This window comes from Amblyomma mixtum, chromosome 3 (assembly GCF_055824585.1).
Source record: "Amblyomma mixtum isolate Tamu chromosome 3, ASM5582458v1, whole genome shotgun sequence".
Lineage (NCBI taxonomy): Eukaryota > Metazoa > Arthropoda > Arachnida > Ixodida > Ixodidae > Amblyomma > Amblyomma mixtum.
The window spans coordinates 428,043,325-428,065,830 of record NC_143014.1 but is presented as its reverse complement, the minus strand read 5'-3'; the positions used below and the strand labels follow the sequence as shown (position 1 = coordinate 428,065,830).

Here is a 22,506-nt window from a genome sequence, read left to right as displayed (position 1 = left end):
TATAGTGACCTGTGACTCGCATCCCATGCAAACTAGTGATAAGCAAAAACAACCAAACAAGAAAGTGCGCTGTGCTCCGCCCACAGAGCCAGACCTTGTACATAACCGATACGTGCAGTGTACACTTTGGAGATTATTGCGTTGCATTCATACAGCATATTTGATTTGATTTCAATGGATTTTACGTCCCAAAGCAACTGCACTGACATCGCGACATCCCAAAGTGAAGTGCACTAACATCGCGCAGTGCATGAGGCTTTGGAGTTTCGCATTCATCGAAATGCGACCGCCGCGGGGTTCTGAATAGTCTATACCATTCAGCGAAGTCATGCACTGCCGTAGAATGCGTTTAAGAAGAGACTGTCATGGTAACTGTCGCAATTTATCCTAAACATTAGTTTATTGCTGTGTGAATATATTTTCTGCCCTTCGGAACCGCCATTCACATTTTGCAACATCTATTTCAGCACAACAACCTCCAAGAAAAAGCGGTTCGCAGAAACGAGCGATGCTTCTGTTAAAGGAAAACACTTCTGTCAGATCCCGTAAACCTTCGCGGTCGACGGCGAAACATTAGTCTAAACACTTTATATGGCATTCCTACTACGGTATGAATGATCGACGAGTGCTCTAGGGAAGCTACACATCATTTTAATACGAATAATAGTGCATCAGGACGCCAGTTAACTCGTTCGCGAAGGGCGAGTCAACGTACTGTGCACCATGAAATTCCTGTCGAGTAAAGATTTACCGTGGTGTTGTGGCGTTCAGATGTTGCCTTTACTGTTTCATCATTTACTGAGCTGTGCCAACTCTAACCAGCCAGCGATCTACCAATTTAGAGAACAGAACTCGCGACATATACGCACGAAACTGCCGCTGAACTCAAAATGTTAGCATATATAACTACTGAAAAGCATTACCACTCGTCCCCACCATAGGCGAGAGGTAGCGCACTCGGCTCGCAATGCTCAGTTTCCCGGTTCGAATCCTCCCTCCGGCGCAGCTTTTTTTTTTCCCAGCCAGTCGTAATAAAGGAGTGTTTCTACTCCTGCAGAGGGAGTGCGCCTAGCAGGAGTGCGGCGACTCTGGATAAAGGAGTGAAATATGGGACAAGCGTATACTCCATCGAAAGGAGTTCCCCGCACTCCATTTGTTCTTAGAGTGTAAATGCCATGACCGCCGCGCACCATAAGCAGGAGGTTTGCACGGTTTGCAGGAGGTTGACTTCTGCACTTTGGCGTTCGTGTCTGTTCGGCGCAAGTGCCGCGCTGCGCCTGCACTGCTGAACTGGCGCTACATGATGCGGCACTTATTTTGCGCCGCCATGGGCTAGTTCACATCGTGTAGGGCGAATCGAAATGACCTCGCCTCGCTCCTTCCCTAAAGATCGTGCGCATCCTAGCTACCTGAAAAAAAACTGGTGGCTGTGTCACTCGCTAAAGTTCACAGATATTTACCAAAGCCTCTGAAAGCGTGAGCAGCGAAGATTGGGCTGAAACTTGTGACCGACATGCTTAATATTCCGCCCGAAAGTGGGCATGTGGTGCGAAACAAGCGAATGGAACACGGAAACCTGCAGACTGTATTTAAGCTGTGCTGAATTACGAAGCTTCCTCGTCATGGTGACGACGAAAAATTAGGCATAAAAAGATAATTTGAATTTAGAAACCGGAATTAAAAATGCGCCCGTTACAACACTATCATGCCTTCGGAATACTGACACTTCATACTTTCTTGAGGGGCAAAAGGCATTCAAAGATGCGGCAGTGATATGGCCAATCACCATTGATATTGTAGCCTCGAGTGTATTCTAATTTCTCGCGTTTCGACTTTTGTACTTATCGCCATGGATCGGCACTAACGCGAAACCACTGCAGAAGAAACGCAGCGGATAGGTCGTATCAGGATGAAGCAAGAAGCGACACACATAGCAACGACAGCGTATCACTTCTTACTTAGACCCGTTTCGTGCGCTCTCTCTCCTGTAATGGAGCGAACTCTTCCTGTGTATTAAGGCGAAACTGTCAGTCGGAGCGTTCTACGATTCTTTCTACTCCCGCAGTCGCCGTCACATTTTCGAAGTGCTTGCTTGCTCTTCTCCTTGCTCTTCTCCCTGACGTGGCTGGAAGCACTGCGATGTTTTCGCTTGCCCGTAGCGTTGTCGTAGAATTGCAACTGAAAGCAGCTCGCACCCTAGGAACGAGATTCATGCAGGGGCTGATCGCTGCTACATCAATTTTTTAACTCGCGAGGTACGCGGCACCAGGAATGAGTCAGTGCTGCTGCAGCCGTACTTTTTAAGAAGCGGTTGCGCCAACGCTTGCTACACGGTAGCACCGCATTTCTATGGTGAAAAATCTGCATACTTCGATTAAAGTCTATGCACAATGCACTTGCCTCATCAGTCGCACGCTGCACTCCCCTGTGGAGCGAGCTGCGGCTTTAGGCACCATTAATTAAAAGACTAGCGCATAAAACAAGGACACAGACATAGAAGGAGACAGGACGAGCGCTAAACATCAACTGAGGATTTACTGCGACAAACAGGTACATAAACGCACTTGTGTGGCACATGCGCACACTGAGTCAGAACGAGCACAAACTAATCAAAATGTGGCAAACTGCTCCTGAGATACATTTCTTCCTTTCTGGACAGGGCAAGTGATGTAGTGCTGACACAGTTATCACCTTCCCTGTTAATGTGATACGCCTCGCAAATCTCACGGCCTAACCTTGTGCCTCCCCTACCAAGCACACACGTGGCATCAAACGTCGGCACGCACCCGCACCGTTTACACTGCGTGGCCAAATGGCCGCCCCCCCCCGCCAATCAATACACCAGTGTGCGTGCGATGCTCTCGTAGTCGGTCACTTAGGCAGCGTCCAGACTGCCCCACGTAGCACCTACCGCAGGAGACGGGTATGCGGTATACGGCGCCAGCAGAGCAGGGAACGAACATGTACTCGTGGTTTATGGTGCAGACCGGCTTCTTCCTCTCGTTGACGGCTTTGCACATCCGCACCAGCTCTTCTAGGGCAGTGAACACGACGTCCACACCGCACTTCCCTCCAAATTTCCTCAGCCGGTGTGATAACTGGTGCACGTAGGGTATGGCCGTACACCTGAGCCTTTTGCAGCTTTCTCCGGCTGCCACGCCAGGGCGGCCACCTGCCGTGATTTCTTTGATGAGGCATTCCGCCACAGCCGTCACTGTATCTTTAAGGAAAGCGGCCTTCTGCAACCTTCTGCAAACTCACCTCAAGTTTATGCTGGCATGATCTCTCGCGAGCACCATGCAGGCAACTTTTTGCAATGCCCCGTTTGACCAATTTTGAATGGGTCGAATTTTACGCTAGAATTTCTTTTTTTTGTGCGTGGCTGGTACGACCAACAGATGTGCCCAGTGACAAAGAACAAACATAGCCCGAGGAACTGGAGGCACCGGTTCATCGGAACTTCATGCGTGGACCTCAGCTTGCCAGAACAATCACCGAAAAATCTCTAAAACGCTTTTTATAACTTGTTTTTTTTTTCCTCCATGCGGGCTTGTAGGCGTGAGCGAAAACGGAAGGCGCTGCGGAAAGCGTGCGCGCAACGAGCACACGACGCGACGAACCGGTTACGCCCACCCTTCGCCCGTCAGTCAGAACGACGCACCAGTGGAATGTCTTTAGCGCAGAACTTTATTTTCCACCAATGCAGGAGGCACCCTATTCCCCGCCCCGGACGCACAGGCTCAAGGGGCGGGGGCCGGGGGCCGGGGCCTCCACGACTACAGACAGACGAAGTTGCAGTGTTCCTTCGCGGCTTTCCTCGCCAGGCGGATGACTTGCTGCTGTTCGGCGGGGCACTCGCTTGGCAGCAAGGCCTCCCAGGCATCTCTATGATGATGATGAAAACGTTTATTAAAGCCTTAGTTGAAGGGAAGGCTGATCGGGTCCCTAGTCCGGGACGCCGTTGGTGAAAGCCGCTGCCAGTGCTCTGGCGACGAGGGCTCGTTGTTCCTCGAGGTCCGAGCTGGACAGGGCCGCCTCCCAGCCCTCCCGCGTTGGCTGATTTATGATCTCAATGCTGTCATTTTTCTGACAAGCCCATACCATGTGGTACAAGTTTGCCTTCTGGCCACAAAATTTGCACTGTGCGAAAAGCACTCGGGCTCAATGGCGTGAAGCGTAGCTGGGTTATTGAAAGACATAGTTTGTAGCCTGCGAAGGTGACATTCCTCTGATTTACTGAGACCCTTAGCGGGCCTCGGGAGTGTCTGCCTTTCAAGGCGCAAATGTTGCAATATTTCTGAATATGTCGTTAGCGGAGAAGGGGAGCCAGAATCAGGAAGGGAGGACGTAGAAGGATGCCGGGGAAGAAAAGCTCGGGCCGAAGCGTGTGCGCGCTCGTTTCCTTCAACTCCCTGGTGACCTGGTACCCATATTAATTCCTTCCATTCAGCTGAAGTCCTACATTGACTAAGAATTTTGCAGGCTAGCGGCGTGATTCTGCCACGCATATAGTTTCTATAAGCCGCCTGGGAATCTGTAACTATGTATTTAGATTCGGAGTGCGTTGCGGCTAGGGCTATCGCTACTTCCTCCATAGCCTGTGTATCCCCGTTACGAACTGAAAGCCCGTCCACGACTTGCATTTGGTGCACCACTGAGATTGTTGATATTCCTTGTACAGGACCCGCAGCGTCCACGAAGAAGGCTCCTTCTTTTGTTGAATAGCACTCGTTCATCTTCTTGCTCCTCGCCACTCGTCTAGCATGATGATGCTCCTGGTGCATGTTTTTGGGAAGTGGAAGCGTAAAGAATTTGCTCTTCCACTCTTTAGGTATATCTTGTCTTCCAGCCACTTGCTGCGGAAAGCTAATGTTTAAATCTTCTAAGACCCTGCGGCCGGTCGTAGTTGTGGCCAGTCGCACTACCTGGCTTGTAAGATGGGCGCTAATCAATTCATCAGCCGTGTTGTGTACCCCTAGTTTTAGTAGGCGCTCCGTAGATGCTTTCATGGGTAGGCCGAGTGCCTTCTTATAAGCCGTTCGAATGATAACGTCCAGGTGGTTCAGATCGGTCTTCTTCAAACGAAGGTACGGGGCCACGTACAATATCCTGCAGATGACAAAGGCCTGTATTAGTCTAAGGGTATCCTGTTCTTGCATGCCGTTTTTCTTGCTTGTGATCCGAGATATCATACGGATGACTTGTTCGCACACCGTTCGGAGCTTGGTGATGGCTGCTGCGTTCACACCCTTGTTGTTAATGAGCAGCCCCAAAATCCGTATTGTTTCCACCTCGGTAATAGGTGTATCATGGACCGAGATTTCCAGCGATGCAGTATCCCCCTTCCCTCGCAGGACGAGGAGCTCCGACTTGTCCGGGGAACAGCGCAGTCCGCATTCTTCAGCATACTTTTCAACCGTACTGGCAGTCTCTTGGAGGGCCTCCTCCATCTGTCCCATGTTTCCCTCCGTTGTCCATATGGTTATGTCATCCGCGTATAGGGCGTGGCGGATTCCCCTTATGGCATTAAGTTGTTCCGGCAGGTGCATGAGGGCAACGTTGAAGAGCAGTGGAGAAAGGACTGCTCCCTGAGGCGTCCCCCTGGTGCCCATGGGTATCGCCTCGGACCTCGTGTCGCCAATCCTGATGTGCGCTTGCTTATCTTGCAAGAAAGCCTTGATGTAATTAAAGGTACGCTTTCCGCAGTGAGTATCCTGTAGATTGTCCAGAATCTTGGAATGCTTCACGTTGTCGAAAGCCCCCTTCAGATCTAATGCTAGTATGGCCCTACTGTTTCGTTTGCGCGGGGGATCGATAACCTCCATCTTCAGCTGCAGTAACATGTCCTGGGTTGACAAGTGTGCCCTAAACCCAAACATTGTGTGAGGTATAATATCGTGGTCTTCTATATACGTAGAAAGTCGCATATGTGTACCGCCTTCTCCATCAGTTTCCCGGCGCACGACGTAAGCGAGATGGGCCTGAGGTTATTGATGTTCACCTCCTTTCCAGGCTTGGGAATAAAGCTGACATCAGCCGTCTTCCATGCCTTGGGTAACTGTCCACTTTTCCAGCATTCGTTGATGTACTGAGTGAGATGTTCAAGCGCTTGCTGATTGAGATTGACAAGCAATCCCACCGTCACCCTGTCGTTCCCTGGCGCCGTGCCCCGCCTCATGGCCATAAGCGCCGCCTGTATTTCCTCGACTTCGAACTCTCTGTCCAGGTCCGGTTTGTCCATGCCCTCATAATCCCGTACTGGCTCGTTGTCTTTCACTGTACAGAGGTACTTGCTCACGAGGGCTGCAACTAGCTGTTGGTCCGTGCCCGCGAAGTCGTGTAGGGCTCTCTTGAGATTACGTTGCTGATCCCCGCGAGACTTAGAGGGCTCTATCAAACATCTAAGAAGACTCCACGCCGCCTTGGTGCTGAGGGTGCCTTTCATGGAGTCGCATTTGGCCAAGCAGTTGTTTTTGGCCAGGGATCGTGCATACTCTTCTGCTTGCAAGCTTAATTTCGCGATCTTGATCTTGAGCTTGCGGTTGTTTTTGCCTTTTCCACCGCCGTGTGAGACTTCTTCTGGCCTCCCATATATCTATACTTTTAATGTTCTTCCTGATGCCTGGCGAGTCAGTACATTTCCAGATTATATGATCAAGACTGCCCCTTTCTCCGCAGATTTTGCATTTATTATCAGGTCTATCTTCTGTTACGTGAGGAAACACCAGACTGGATTTTGGAAATTTCCAGCCTGCAGGCGTCGCCAAGCGACAGCCTCTCTGTTGCTCTGCTGTTCGGTCCGGTGATGGCAGAGACCTTCATCCAACTCTATAGTGCTCGACGATTTCAGTGTAGGTTTGCGCACGCTCATCCAGTCCCCGACAGTCGGGCGGCTCTACGGTTACCCGGAAGTAGAGAGCTCGGGCTAACTCGTGTCCCGCCTCATTACCTGGAGCTTATTCGTGTGCGGGGGTCCAGATTATCATAATTTCACGGTTCAATTCAGAACCTGCTAAAATTTTGTTTGCCTCTTTCGATACCCTTCCTTTGCCAAAATTCCAGGCTGCCGTTTTGCTGTCGTTAATTATGATGTTTGCTTTCGTTCCAACTATAGTGAACTATAGTTCCAACGCAAGCGAGCGCTATTGAAACTTCCACAGCTGTATCTATTTTTAGGCTTCTAATGGATGCGGCAGCGACTGGTACGCCACAGCCATTGACTACCGTGGAGACTGCCGCCTCGCGACTTTCCACTAGCCGCGTATAGGCGACTTAGGTTTCTTATTTTCCATGCGCTTCGTAAGCGCTTGCGCCCTTTTTTTATCTCCGGTCCTTGTTATAGGTCGGGTGCATGTTTTTGGGCAGAGGGGGTACGAGTATGTTTTCGCGACATGTTTGGGGAATATCTGTTTTGTCGCTCGCACCCCTGTCTGATTGCAGCCCCACCAAACCCAGGATAGTTCTGCCCATGTTAGTTCGGCTCAATCTTTCTAGCTGTGCCATATGCACTTCTTCCGCCAATTCAGTCCAGTTATAATGCATCCCCATTTCGAGGAGGCGGTCCGATAAGGTCGTAATGGAAGTCCCAGCGCCCTAGCTCTTTACGCATCGCCTGATAAGTGCGTCTATTCTGTGTTCTTCATCTGTCCTAATGTTCAGATATGGAGTGGCATAGCATGTGCGGCTGATAATGTATGCCTGCATCAGTTTCAGGAGGCTACGCTCTATTAGGCCCCGACCCTTGAGCGCGACTCTATCGAATATCCTAGTTATCTGAGCGTTATCCCAGTTTCCTGAGCGTTGTAATTGTCTAGCTTCTTAGTTATTCTATCATTATATCCGTCGGCTTGTAAGAAAAGCCCCAGGATTCTAATCTGTTCGACCCTTAGCACCGTTTGTCCGTCTTGATTCTGAGATTTATTTCGCGCTAGCACCTGAGTTTTGGATTGTATATAAGTAGTTCATATTCCTTCGGAGAGCATGAGAGGCGCCTCGGCCGCATAGGACACGACAATGTTCACTGCTGCCTGCAAGCGTTCCTCCATGCTCGCTTCGCTGCCTCGGTTGATCCAGTGATTGACGTCGTCCGCGTACATGCTGAATTTCAAATTTTCCACTTCCCTTAAAGGGTACGTAACTAGAGTCCGGACATCTTTGAAAAACAAGCCCACTGCATAGATGAGGCATCGAAGATAACCTCTGCAAAATAATAGTCATGCGCGCCCTGAAAAGCTGCAAAAATTCAAATCAGAGCCTGCTCGTTCTTTCCTTCTACAAAAATGTCCCCGCCCACTACTAGGAACCGCTTTGACGTCATGCGGGTTACTTTCGCTAAAGGCATTCCATTGGTGCATCGTTCTGAATTACGGGATAAGGTTGGGCGCCTTGGCGTCGCGTCGTCTGCGCAGCTTTCCGCAGTGCCTTCCGTTCTGGCACATCCCAGCAAACCCGCATGAAGGAACAAAAAAAAAACAAACTGCCGAGGGAGCTTACTGGCGAGAGCCTTGAACCCTAGTCATAAAAAGTAAAAAAATAGTAAAACTGAGTGAGTCTGTTCGCCTCTACGAACAGACTCACGTCACGTCACGAGATAGGCCTCTGCGTGCGCACTCCCTTTTCAGTTTTTTTTCTTCCATGCAAGCCCCCCAAAACAAGGTTTTAGTTACTTGTGCATTACAGCCTTTCCCTCGCTCGCCCACTTGACCGCTCCGCACACACACCGCTTATCCTTCGTGCATCTTGTCTACGCCTTGACTCCAAAGAACGACATGAGCTTCAGAGCGGAGAAAAGACACAAACACACAGAACACAAACACACACGGAGAAAAGAAACGGGCGTTTGCCGGATTCGCGCTTCGCAGCGTGTTTCAAACAAAACCGACTACCGCCCCTCCGGTCATGAAGCGATGGAGAAGGTGGCTAGCTAACGGGTTGACAAACAGATGTATGAAAGGATGCGCTCGCTAACAAGTTTAGGTGATCGAGCCAATCGCGCCTCTCGATCGTTCAGTGTGCGGAGAAAATGCAACGACGCTGTTTCGCCGTTGGTTGCGCACGCAGCGACTGGAGTCGAACCACGTACAATCCAGCGCAGATTTCCGGGAGATTATGAGTTGAGTCGTGTCTGGCTCTATGCATCATCGGCCTTTCTGACACAATGGTAAAGAATGTGGTGGTTTCCGGAAGGCACTTCGCTCCGGACGACTGCGTCCACGACCCAAGCAACTGGGGAGAGGAAGGACAGAGAAAAAAAAACGTGACGAAACACCGCGAAAAGATCCAAAGAGAAAAAGAGAGGGCTTTGGGAGACCCGCCGCTTTTCTCCCACCCCTCAAATTGACCGGGTAGCAAGCAAAAACCAAGAAAAGAATTCTATTCAAGGTGGGGCCATGACATAGACATGTGACGCACTCCACCAGACACCACGCCTCCGGCTAACAACGGAGGAAGAAGGGTGATTTTGCCTTGTGGAGCCTACTGGACGAGCCGCGAGAGAGAAAAATCTCGAGGAGGGAACAGAAGGAGAGGAGGCTCGCTCCAAGATAGGTGGAGAGTATTTTCGACCAGAGGGTAGTCCGGAGCCCTTTTAAAGGGCAACTGACCTATAGTCGGATACAACTTAAGAACGAAGCCGCTTTTCCCCGTCAAAGAACCCCCCTCCAGCCAATGGCGTCGGCCGATTCTCATCACACTGCTAGGGTGACAATCCAGGGAGCGGTGCCACAATGGAGAGAGGGTTCTATCCCCGACTATTGAGGGGGGGGACTATCCCCTTTCATCTGCCACTCCCTGCATTGTCAGGCTAGCAGGCCAATGAGAATTAACCAAGAGTGACAATTACTTCGACCTAAGAATTGGGCAGTTCTGACTTTACCCAGGTACTCTCAGTGATGATTGTTATGATGTGTCTTTTCTAAGAGACGTTCATTAATACGTTTCTTGACAAGGGCTACGTCGTGTGGAAGTGAACTGCCAAAAAATTATTTCATATATATCTTTAGAATTTGAGCCAAAATGGAATTGGCAAGGTTGCAGATCAGCTACTGGTTTGCACATAAAGTTTGAAGTTCTCTTAAAGAACAAAAAATTGCACTAACATTCATAGGTATTCTACACTTCTCGCCAGAGGAAAAGGATTAAGAAGGACCTTAATTGTAACTGCCATCAAGACAGGTGTTACTGATATATGCGCTACCCCGTTTTATCAATCTTCAAACATTGTGTGCAAACCAGTGGCAGATCTGCAACCTTGCAAAATTCCATTTTGGCTCACATTCTAACAATATACATAAAATAATTTTTGACAGTTGAATTCCGCACGACGTAGCCCTTGTCGAGAAACATATTAATGATTGTCTCTTAGAAAAGACACATCGTAACAATCATCACTGTGAGTACCCGAGTAAAGTCAGAACTGCCCGAATATTAGGTTGAAGCAATTGTCACTCTTGGTTAATGAGCCGAACCCTCCACCACTTCCAATCTGGGACTAAGTGAAGCAGGCTAGATTCGTTTCCCCTGTGTTGCTTAGCTTTTCATCTGCACCAAACCAAAAGGAAGATTTCTTCCGCCCCCGTCGGCATGTCGGCAAAATACTGCCCAAAATAGCACCTAAAAAAATGGTAAGTTTGGTTTGCAACAGGCTCTCTTAGATGTATAAGCTGTCACATTTATACAAATCACAATAGTATGAAGGAAACAAAAATGATAAAAATATTAGGTAATTAGATCATAATCAGTCCGACTTTAAAAGGTGCGGAAACAATAAAAAAATTTGCCAAAAATATTTTGACGGAATAATAATTTCATTTGTACCAGGAGAGCACTATTTACAGCCATAAATCAGCAAAGTAGACGAATGGTTGAACAACGCAAACAGAGTCGAGAATAGCGTTTCACAATAGACCGCCCATTCGTCTGGATCCCCCACATAAATGACAGTATATACCACTTTTTCAAACATCCAGATTTTTTACTTGATAAAACGTCCACCGCTCCTGCGCGTGCAGACACATGACACACATCTCAGAAAGTCGCGTCAAGAAGGTGCTGTCTCCCACTGCTGCTACGAGGCGTGCCAGTTTGCATTGACTATTTGCTCCACAGCCACTGCGCTTCTAGCTCATGTGTCCTTCGAGTCCACAATTCTCACATGCAAAATTGTGCTCACTCTGCTACAGTTAATACAGTCGACGCTTGACGGTCCATTCTGCAGCGGCACCTTAAACCAGACAATCCGGAGCATAAACTAGCGTAAATCTAAACACAACCTATTTGGATCGTCTATGCAGTACACTTTTCTTTGAGATTTGCAATAAAGTGTCTAATAAGCATTCAACGAATTCAACATTTATTGCAAGCTGGGGAAACTGGGCTAAATTTGATATAAACATCTGGCAACAAGAACCTTTGGTCACTAATTTCTAAATATTTGCAACAATTTGTAAAGAAAACAAAATGCCTTTAATTTTTTACTGCAAAATAGGCAAAATATGATTCAAAGCTTAGATCACAATTTTTGTTTGTTTTCACAGAATACTGGCCACACTGTGACAACCTAAAAGTCTGGCGACATAAAAATAATAAATAAAGCTCGGTGTGTGCTTACAACCATTTTAATGTTTTGCAAAAAAAAGGAAGAAAAAACGCAATTGTCTTAGACTACAATATCGGAGGTTACCTACGGAGTAAACGTACACCTTCTGCCTCACTTCAAAGGTCAGGGGGCACTGTAAAAGAGATCAGGAGAAAGCAAAACTGAACTATATGCTAAACTAGTGAATATTGGCAGAAGAGGTTCCTCAAATATAAAATCTGGTTGTAACTATAAGAAAAATGCATTCTCAGTGGAGCGAGGGAGAGAAAAAATTTTGAGCAGAGGTTGAAGGCAGGCCCCCAGAAGAAACCTAGCTGAACTGTCTTTTATATATATATATATATATATATATATATATAAATATGACAGAAGCCAACAGCCACAGAAACCAAGGGGCATCTGGTTGGTTTCTGTGGCTGTTGGCTTCTGTCATATATATAACGAGCCCCTCATTCCCTTTCCTATATATATATATATATATATATATATATATAAAGGGACAGCGAAACACTGCTTGGGGGGATACCAGCTATACTTCAGATGGATTCTTTATGTAGCACAGATGCTGACTTAAAAAAAAATTACAGGAATCGATGCACAGGAACGGGAGTTATTCAATGAAGAAATTTCAAAATACAAGCAAACAAAATACAAGCTGCTCTCAACTCGATTTTGGCTGGGCTTCCCACTCCTATTTCGCTCTCCCCATGACGGCACCTGGCGCAACCAATCAAAACAGCCTGCCAGAGCACGTCGCGGAAGTTTGCACTCCATGGTTGCCTGCTCTCTGTAACTCGTTCTTGCTGAGACTGGCAGCGTCGTTTCCATGCCAGAGCCCCTGGTGGTGTATTTTTATGTTACTTGCTTTGCGGGGCTTTTATCTAAGACGAACAAGTTGTTTTTGTTGACCTAATATAAAGCACCGACAGGTGACAAAATGTGTCTCTATTTATTCACACAATTTGCAGTATATTTATTGTTTGTTCAATCAACAAGCTCGCGCCAGGTGACTTCATATCCGCTGCTAAAACCCGCCACTGTGTGGGAACACCATCAGAGCCATGAATTTGTTTTTGGGAGGACAATAAAATATAAAAAAACGGAATATACGCGGTATTACCGACGCTAATAGCACCATTGTAACTCACTGTATGCGATCAACAGGCAAAACAGTCAACTAAGATTGTGTTTCTGGGCCCCTTTAAACACTCCGTGAGGGAAGGGATGGAGGAGGGAGGGAAAAAAACTAAGAAAAATATTCACAGTAGCGGAGGACTCTGGATCAATTTCGAACGTGTACCTTGCACCTTGGTTTCATAAAACGAAAACTGCTTTCTGGAAATTTTAGAAATACAAGCCCACTGCATAGATCAGGCATCGAAGATAACCTCTGCAAAATACTAGAACCATGCTAGCCCTGAACAGCTGTAAAATTCAAATCAAATCCTGTGCGTTGTTTCCTTCGAGAAGCATTTTATGCTACGGATTGTGCATTCAAGGTGGTGTTGCAGCCCGGACCGTCAAGCGTCGACTGTAGTAACTGTAACAAAGTGAGCACAGTCTTGCTTGCGAGAACTCCGAACTCGAAGGACACCTCAGCTAGAAGTGCAGTGGCTGTGGAGCAAAATCTCAATTCCAACTGGCATGTGCAGTAGGAGCAGTGGCAGACAGCGCCGTGCTTCTTGACGGGACTATTTCTGAGACATGTGATGTGTCTGCCTGTGCAAGGGTGGTGGGTGTTTTCTCAAGTAAAAAAATCTGGATGTTGAAAAAGTTGTATATTCTGTCATTCATGGGGGGGATCCAGATGAATGGGCGGTCTAATGTGAAACACTATTCTCGTCTCTGTGTCGTTCAGCCAGGTCTTCTGCCTTGCCGATTTATGGCTCTAAATAGTGCTCTCCTGGCACAAGTGAAAATATTGTCATGGCAAAATCTTTTTGGAAAATATTTAATTGTTTGAGCGCCTCTAAAAGTCAGCCTAATTATGAACTTATTATCTGATCTCGGTATCATTCTTTGTTTCCTTTGTATTATTGTCGCTTGTATAAATGCGACAGCCTGTACATCTAAGGGAGCCAGTTACAAGCCGAACTTATCGTTTTTTTCTAAGTGCTATTTTTGGCAACATATATCAGTAGTTGTTTCGCTGTTTGCCAGTGTGTATTTTTTTCCATTATTTTTGTCAAACTGGCGAGGGACGAAGAAATATGCCTCCTGGTTTGGTGCAGCTGAAAGCTAGGAAACATGCAGGAAATAAATCTAGCCTTTTTCAGTAAGTTCCAGATTTTAAGGGGGGAGGGTTCGGCTCATTAACCAAGAGTGATAATTACTTACACCTAAGAATCGGGCAGTTCTAACTTCACCTGGGTACTCTCAGTGATGATTGCTATGATGTGTCTTTTCTAAGAGACGTGCATTAATATGTTTCTCGACAAGGGGTCGTGTGGAAGTGAACTTTCAAAAATTATTTCATATATATATATTAAGAATGTGAGGCAAAATAGAAGTTTGGCAATGTTGCAGATCAGCTACTGGTTTGCACATAGTTTGAAGTTCTCTTAAGTACAAAAAATCGCCCTAACATTCATAGGTATTCTACACTTCTCGCCAGAGGAAAAGGACTAAGAAGGACCTTTATTGTAACTACCATCAAGACAGGTGTTACTGACATATGCGCTACCCCGTATTTTAAGGCGGATACGTTTAATGCCTCATCGTTGTAAGCAGGAGTTGTCGACAGAAATGTCATGCTTTTCAATTGGTCATGACGTCATAGTGCGCAAATTTCAAACGAGGCAAATTGTACTTTGTCTAGTAACCGTCCAACCAATTAAAAGGATGGTATAGTGATGCTCCAAGTAAAATCAATAATAAATGAATCTGAGTAGGAAATTGTTCGAGTTGGAGAATCGAACCAGGGTCTCCGGAGTGCGAGACGAGCACGCTAACCACTCCGCCTTGCCAGCTCGTTGGTATGGAATGAGCAAAGGTGTGTCTAGTGAGTATGGTGACTTCGCTCTCTACCATCTTCCTCCCTCCCTTATGGCAAGGTTCAGGTTTCTGCGGAGATATGCGAGACAGATACATTTCCTTTCCTCAAAAACCAATAAACCAACAAGCATGGCGTAGAGCCGAACAGGCGGTGGGGTTCTGTGGACTCCCTGGCAGCATTGCAAGACACTGTCGCGTTCCACTCTTAGAGGCGAAGTTTTATGTCTTCACCACAAATCAGTGACACAAGCAGCAACACCGTGCTTAAGGCTTTCGCCTCACCATACTTTATGTCAACAAAGCACCCCCCTCAATTTTTTCGCTATTGTACATCTGTGGAAATTAATTTAGTTGCTCTTTCTCAAGTGTCTATAGTAATCATTTTAGTGGGCACGTCAAATGATATCAGATCTATGAATCAGCAAATGAAGTTCTTATTTTCACGTTCAAAATGCACTGCACTAAAGTGCCTTGGACGGCATGGCGATCATCCGTGGCACTTGTAGTGAGCGTCTTGTGTTACCCACTCCGACATTATCTACAGGAAAAGTACAAGCACACAGGAAGCTGGAACAGAACCTGGGCTATGCGAGCGATTTTTCCCTTTAGCCTCCCTCGCCCTTTTTACTGAGTGTACTGCCATTGCCAGAGGATTTGCAGCAGCGATAAAGTTAAAACAGTGTGAAGGCCTTGTTCACTTCATTTAAAAAGCTCTTTTGCATTGTACACCTTATTTGATACACAAATGTTTCACCCTTGATGTAGACATGAAGAAAAGGCCTTGGTGATTAATAAAAGAAAGTAGGAGAGTAGCTAAGAATTTTCCATAGAGCAGCAGTGCAGAAATCGCGCAAAAATGAGCAATTAGCTTTGTTTCTTGCTTTTGTGCGAGCTTTCATTTTGGTTTCTGCTTTTTCTTTCGAAGTGAAGATGTCTGCTCGTGGAAGGTGCACTTAGCCTTCTCCGAAAATCACTTGAAGTCATCCCTTATGCCTTCCACACCGTTTTCATCACCTGATTTTCTGTACCTAACCACAAACGGCTGAGCACCTTCGCATCAACTTGGACTTGTGTTCGAGGTTCTACCCAGGTCTCATCAGGTGCTGATAAGCATAAGCCAACAAGTGTAATAACTCCTCAAAATGTCCTTATAATATCCTCCAGGACAGTTGGAATCTCACAAAAAACTGCTCTGCATTGCTGCGTGTAGCACATGTGACGTTCTTCATTATATTTCTTTTTGTAGCTGCTCGTTCTAAGACACCCTCCAAAGAATACGGAACTGCCTTTTGAATCATCATAGAATGATTCCTTCCTGATCTGCCTTTTACAGTATCGATGTAGTTCTATGCTATGGTTCTTTTCTATTGAATTAATCTAGTTTTTACAATCTGTGGATTTTACATCTCGTTTAATGCTGTTTATTTCTGCGTCCTTGTGCACTGGATACTTACAGGTTAGGTCCTTAGTTCTTTTCTGCCTTTGTGAGTCAACCGTCCTTGCTTTTAATCTCGACTTAACTTCTGCCCTTAAGCACAGAATCGCATTTCCTAAAGTAAATCCCGGCGCCATTATTCCTTTCAAAATTCATACCTCCTAGTATTACATTTGTTGTACACCCATAATGCCCTAGCTGTGTTTCATTATATCGGCAACTCTTAAACCTTTTGGCCCAACAGACTACTCGTGCTTTTTCGTGCGTGTCTGTCGCTTGTTTATTCGTATCCCAAGATATTTGTGTCTGGACTTTCAGTGTACTTTATGGCCTTATCTTGTAAATTAATCACTTCTATCATTGGAAAGCGCCACACCTGAATTATTTGTGCGAAAACTCAAACCATGCCTCTTTTGTCTCCACGACAAGTAACCAGAGTTTGGAAATCTTCGTGTCTATGTGCTAACAGTACAATATCATCTGTATACATTAAACCATGGATTCGTTGTTCAAGAACCTTTTCGCCTAAACTGTACAGCAGATTATAACCTAGATTACTCTCTTGTAGCCTTCTTTCCATATTTACCACATAAAGCATAATGAGTAGCGATGATAGAGCAGAACCTTGCCTTAATTACATACGTACCTCGACAGTTGTTCTTTTACTCCTTTCGCTGTAATTTCAACTTTATTATCACGCTATATTTCCTGCAGGAAATCAATTGCCTCTTTACACATACCTTCACCTTTTAACATGTTCCAGTGGAGTTCCCTGTTCACATTGTCGTATGCACTGTTTATGTCAAAAAAGGCTGACTGCGTATGTCTGTTTTCTGTCTTAGCTATATCTATGCATTCGGTAAGCAGGAACATGCTGTCATACAAGCGGCTTTTCCTTCTGAACCCGTTTGGGGGTTCTCCGAGTATCTTATGTAATTCTACCCATGAGTGCATTTTTATTCTCACCGCCTAGATTGCCATCTTGTATACTATGGATGATGTCATAATCAGTGTGAAATATTTTATGCGCTTTATGTTGGATGGCCTCCTTAATTTCCTTATTCACTGGTTCATTGCTTCCTCTCTCCTCTCCTGTGCGTTACCTTTTCATTCCGGAGCCCTCCACTACGGCGCATAGCCTTAGTCGCTTTGGGACGTTAAACCCCATAAACCAACCAACCAACTTGTTTCATTTTAGTACTGATGAGTAGATTTAACTGATTATAATCCCACTTTATCATGAGGCATTTCTCAATTGCTTCTTCTATGCCTGCTGCCGTTAGCACTATTTGTTTGTCATTTCTTTTGTCTTTACTGCATTTCTCATTTGAACAGATCTCCCAACTGCAGACTAATCAATGTAAGATCATTTCCCCAGAGTGTATTCCCCCTCTTCGCCATTTTCCATTTTTGCAAGCTTGCTATAGATTCCGTGCTGTAGCTTTGCTGGCGTAGCTCGCGTTCTGTTTCAGCTTCCTCTGTGTGCTTCTACTTTTTCATATATATAATAGTGGAGTGGGTAACACAAGACGCTCACTACAAGTACCAAGGATGATTGCCATATCGTCCAAGGCACTTAAGTGCAGTGCATTTTGAAGGACATGAGAGTAAGAACTTCTTTTGCTGGTTCACAGATCTGATATCATTTGACGTGCCTACTAAAATGAATATTATATTGGCTTGAGAAAGAGCTACTCATTTATTTTCAAAGATGCATGCTAGTGAAAATAAGGGGATGGCGCATATTTCTGTAACACATCTTGCTGGCAGTTAGATTTAAGAGCCTTCTTAATCATTTTCCTCTGGTGGGAAGTGAGGAATAGCGATGAATGTTAGCACCATTATTTTGTTCTTTCAGAGACCATAAAACTTTGTGTGCAAACCAGTAGTTGTTCTGCACCCTTGCCAAACTTCTCTTTTGGCTAGTATTACAGAAAGAAATATGAAATATTTGGCACTTGACTTCAGCATCTCAGAAAAAAAAAGCCATTGGAACCAATTGGATTTCCAATGGGTTCCAATTAGACGAGTTCAATTTCCAATTGGTTCCAATTGGAATGGTGTTCCAACTGGATTGTCCAAATGGACTATTGAATTGGACCATTTGGGTTTCCAATTGGTGAGCCCAATTGGTCTTCCCCGTTGCATCCAATTGGTCCGCCGAACTGCACCCAATTTATCCAATGAATGTTTGCATGTTTGACGAAAAAGGTAGAACTAATATTGGACTTCCAATAAGAGCTATCAGCAGCTTAGCCTAATAAATTGTACTAATCACCTACACCATCACTGGAGCTGAAATTAAATTAAATATCTGCGCTCAGTGGGCAAGCGCCACCGGCCCCAGCATGAGAGCCTAATAAATTGGGTATATAAGTTGGAGCAGAAGTGTATTCTCTGGATGTACATATTGAGATAATGTATGCTACTAGTGCCTGAATGTGCAGTGTTTCTTGTGTGGGATGCATGTGTGTCTGTTGGCTTTGATTTCCATAAAAGCATGTTAATTTCAATTCCGTAGAAAAATGTTGATTTGCATGAGGCAGAATGTCTCCCCACAGTGCTCATAAATCAGTTTTCCTTTTGCATATTACAATGTGTTAAGTTGTAGAAATATTCATCCAAGATCCTAGAGCATATTATTCAAACATTTAGCTACCTTTCTCAATGAACATAACATATTTTGTGATTATTTTCTGGGTCAAATAACTGCCTGGCCTAATGGGTCCAATTGGCTAGTCCAGTCGGATCCAATTGGTCGGGGGCTAAAAACAACTGGAACCAATTGGTTCCAATTGGGAAATCCAATTGGAAGCAATGGGAATGTCCATTCAGTTCCAACTGGAATGTCCAATTGGTTCCAATGATTTTTTTTTTACTAGGATGACATAGCCCTTGTCCAGATTCATATTAATGAATGTCTTATAGGAAAGACACATCATAATCATCACTGTGAGTACTTGTGTAAAGTCAGAACTGCCCGATCTTAGGTTGAAGCAATGTTACTCTTGGTTAAAGAGTAACATTCTAATCTTCCAATCTTCCACTTCCAATCTGGGACTAACTGAAACTGGCTAGATTTGTTTCCCTCATGTTTCTTAGCTTTGTGGTGCCCCAAACCGAAAGGCATATTTTTTCTTCCTCGTCTGCATGTCTAAAAAAATGTAAAAGATATACACACTGTCAAACCATGAAATAACTAGAAAAACCCGAGGCAAGCTCATGTTTTGCCTAGCTGCTACTGCTTTGAGCACTGTGCATACAATGCATACAAGTCATACTTTTTCACATTTCTATACATAGCTGGGCATCAGCAGCTGAGGTGCCAACCATTAGGGACATCTGCCTGTACACAGGCTGGTGGTTCTTCTTCGACTAGTCCCGCGGAGCACAGAGTACACGACTGCAAAATGGCTACAGGCCCTCTTCTGCATTGATGGGAAGCAACATCGATTTTACACTCTGAAGCTACTGAACGTTCAAGAGATGACACAAAACAAAGCATTTATTTTGTACATTTTTTTATCTACATAATCCAGCACTGGGAAATCGAGTACAGAAATCCTTAACATTCAGAGCTGCAAGTTATGTGTAAATGGCACGTAATGTGCCACACCACCATGCAAGATGTGAAATGCAATGCAGTCAGGTACAGTGCATAACTAAGCATGGTTAATTTTGTTTGTGAGCAAAGTTCTTATTGCATCCATCAAAGCTGGAGTAAGTGGATGCCTCTCACTGCTGGAATAGCTGCTATCTCACTTGCCCACCCAGGATATCGACACACATTAACAGAGGTTTTCAGCCATGAAATCTCAGTGCATGCTTGTTGGGGCATATTTTGTACATGCAGAAAGACTACACAGTAGTACTGAAAATTCAACAAATTTCTATTGGAGTTGCATTTTTGCATTACAGCTGAACTAAAATTAACTAACTTGAGAGAGTTGGTAAGCATGCTAGCTACTGCAGTAATTCTTCCATAAAGCATAGCAAATATTCAACAAAAGCAGTTAAGCTTACAAGAACATGAAAAGACTGCGCCCCTTGCTAAGGTTGTAAAACATTGGTAAGTACGCAGACTTTTGAGATATGGAGCGACACGTGGGCAGTGAGGGACACCATAGTAGAGGGCTCCGGATTAATTGAGGCTACCAAGGGTCCTTTAACATGCGCTGATATCACACAGCACAAGGACGCTTTTCACGCTTCACCTCCATCGAAACGCGTCCGCGCGTTCAGGATCGGGTCCTCCGACTCGGTAGCCGAGCGCCCTAACCACTAGGCCACTGCGGCATGCATGTATAGAAAGAGCACTAAAAGTCCTCCGAGGATTTGTACGGTTCAAGCAGTTCAAGCTCTTTGCCGCCGCAGCCACAGTGCACTAGTATGTAATAGACTGCGGTTGTTGGTAGTTCATATATGCACCTCTTGGAAGTGCAGAACCTCTAGGAAATATGTATCCTAAACTATATTAGAGAACAATGTAAGAGCCACACAGTACCAGTAGCAAGAGGCGAACTTTTAAGTGAGTGAATGAAGCATCTTAAACTCAGCACAGACAACACATGCTGTAGCGTTCGGACTTACAACGCTTTTTGTGCCCTTAATTCAAATATGGAACATCGAGTGTGGGCATAATAATGCATGTAGAGCATAGTGACCTTTTTTTATGACTTCATTAACGTTTATAAACATATTAAGAGCCGAATTTTAGCTTGCAAATTCCGCATTGCAAGCAAAGCGCCGTGCACGCGCATCTTGCCGAACAACCCGCAAGTCCGAGTACCCAGCATGCCTTGCGACTCGTTCAGATTGGACACCACCTATTGCTGAATGACCCGGAAGTCGGGAGTACCCAGCGTGCCTTGCAAGCAATGTCAAGCTTTGTTGCATTCTTTCATTCATTTAGTTTTTCTTGCCTAGTTATCAAGGCTTGTTCTCAAATTTTCGTCACCGTCTCATGTGGAGATATATTTGAGAGCAGACCGTACCAAAGCTGCTAACGTGTATGGATTAAGCCAGAAAATACTGATTACCGTCCACCTGAGTGCAGGTTTATGGCTACAAAGGGAAACCATACACACACTTAAATGCATGCATGCATACAGACACACATTTTGGAATGTCACTGTGGCAAAATTTGCTGCTGACCTGCTGAAGTAGCTGTACATCCTTAAAAAAATTTAGCCAAATGTTTTGGTGCATATGTGTCAATATCACATCAGCCACAACAATTGACATGTGGAAACCCTTTATTCCTTTTTTCTGTTTGTCTTCTGAAGTACCAGATGCTGCCATCACATGCAACTAACTGACTTGGGTTGGCTGAAAGCTTTTGTGAAAAAGCATCTTCACAGTGTTAATTTCCCCTTCTTTGTGCTCTTGTTTATCAGTGCCTGTAGACTAGGAAGAGGGACGATGTTACAGCTATAATGGTCGTAGTGGCTTCTGCACTAGCTGCAACACAGTGGCGTGTTTTGTGCTTGCAGCATGGAGGAGCATGTGGAGTACACACCAGGCTCCGGTCCCCGGGCCCTGTTCCCGGATGCCCTGCTGGAGCTGTGTGAAGGGGCCTGTGCACCCGAACAGCTGTCGGCTCGTCTGACTCCAGCCACCCGTCACGTGGGCAAGGGTTGTGACTGGAACACCTACTCGGTTGATTCTCAAAGGAAGCTCTACAATAGCATGCCTGTCGCAAGTTGCACACTTTTCATCATTTTCCAGTGAACATTAACCTCAGTGTCATGGTTCCTGCACAAAATATCATGGCTTGGTTGCTTTCATAATGGTGCAATGAAACTTTATAGTTCCTTCTGATGTTTTGAACAAATTTGTTGGCTCTTTGGGATTTCAGGCTACCTAGTGCACCAAGATGTGTAGAAATTAATTATTAATGTCCCTCAGTTTCTGCTTTACAAGCTTTCTTCAGACTGTGCCCAGAGGAATCACACTTAGCATTCTCCTTCTTTGCCACATACATGGAAGCCGAGTGGATGCAAGTTCTGCTGACGGACGAAGGTCGTGAGAGTGACCAGGTCTATGAATTGATGGTGCCAGAAATGCTGTGGTCATTCCCGACTGTACTGTGTCGCACACCCTAACCAATGTTTTCACTGTGGGCTTCTGGATATGTCCCCGCGCACCCACAGCCCACAACGCCAGCCACCTCAAGGAGCATGTCCTGTGCAGCTCTGATGGCCACCGTAAGTGCGCTGTCACATCCACTTAGTCCAAGTTGCTTCCCTGCTTCTCACTAAACGCTTATTGCATGCTCTTGAATATGCACATTTTTGGAAAAAAAGATTCAGCTTCAACTATATCTCTTGTTATGAAAACTTTTCTACCTAGCAGCATGATTCACGGACAGGACATCAGCATGATTGCACGAGATGTGAGCAGAAGGGTGCAAAGTGGACATATACTTTTGGGTGAAATGACCTGCCAAAACGAATGTGATATTTCCAAAGATGGTTCTATG

At 45.5% G+C, this 22,506-nt stretch overlaps 1 protein-coding gene across 1 annotated transcript in view; it reads left to right on the top strand.

Annotated features, from left to right (window-relative positions):
* The window catches only part of LOC149358024 (calsyntenin-1-like), a 108,795-nt gene that overhangs the window by 78,383 nt on the left and 7,906 nt on the right, over positions 1–22,506 (top strand). Inside the window, exon 2 of the mRNA XM_089585022.1 lies at positions 21,518–22,231. The gene's annotated coding sequence lies outside the window, so the exon portion shown is untranslated. The remainder of the gene's footprint in view (positions 1–21,517; positions 22,232–22,506) is intronic.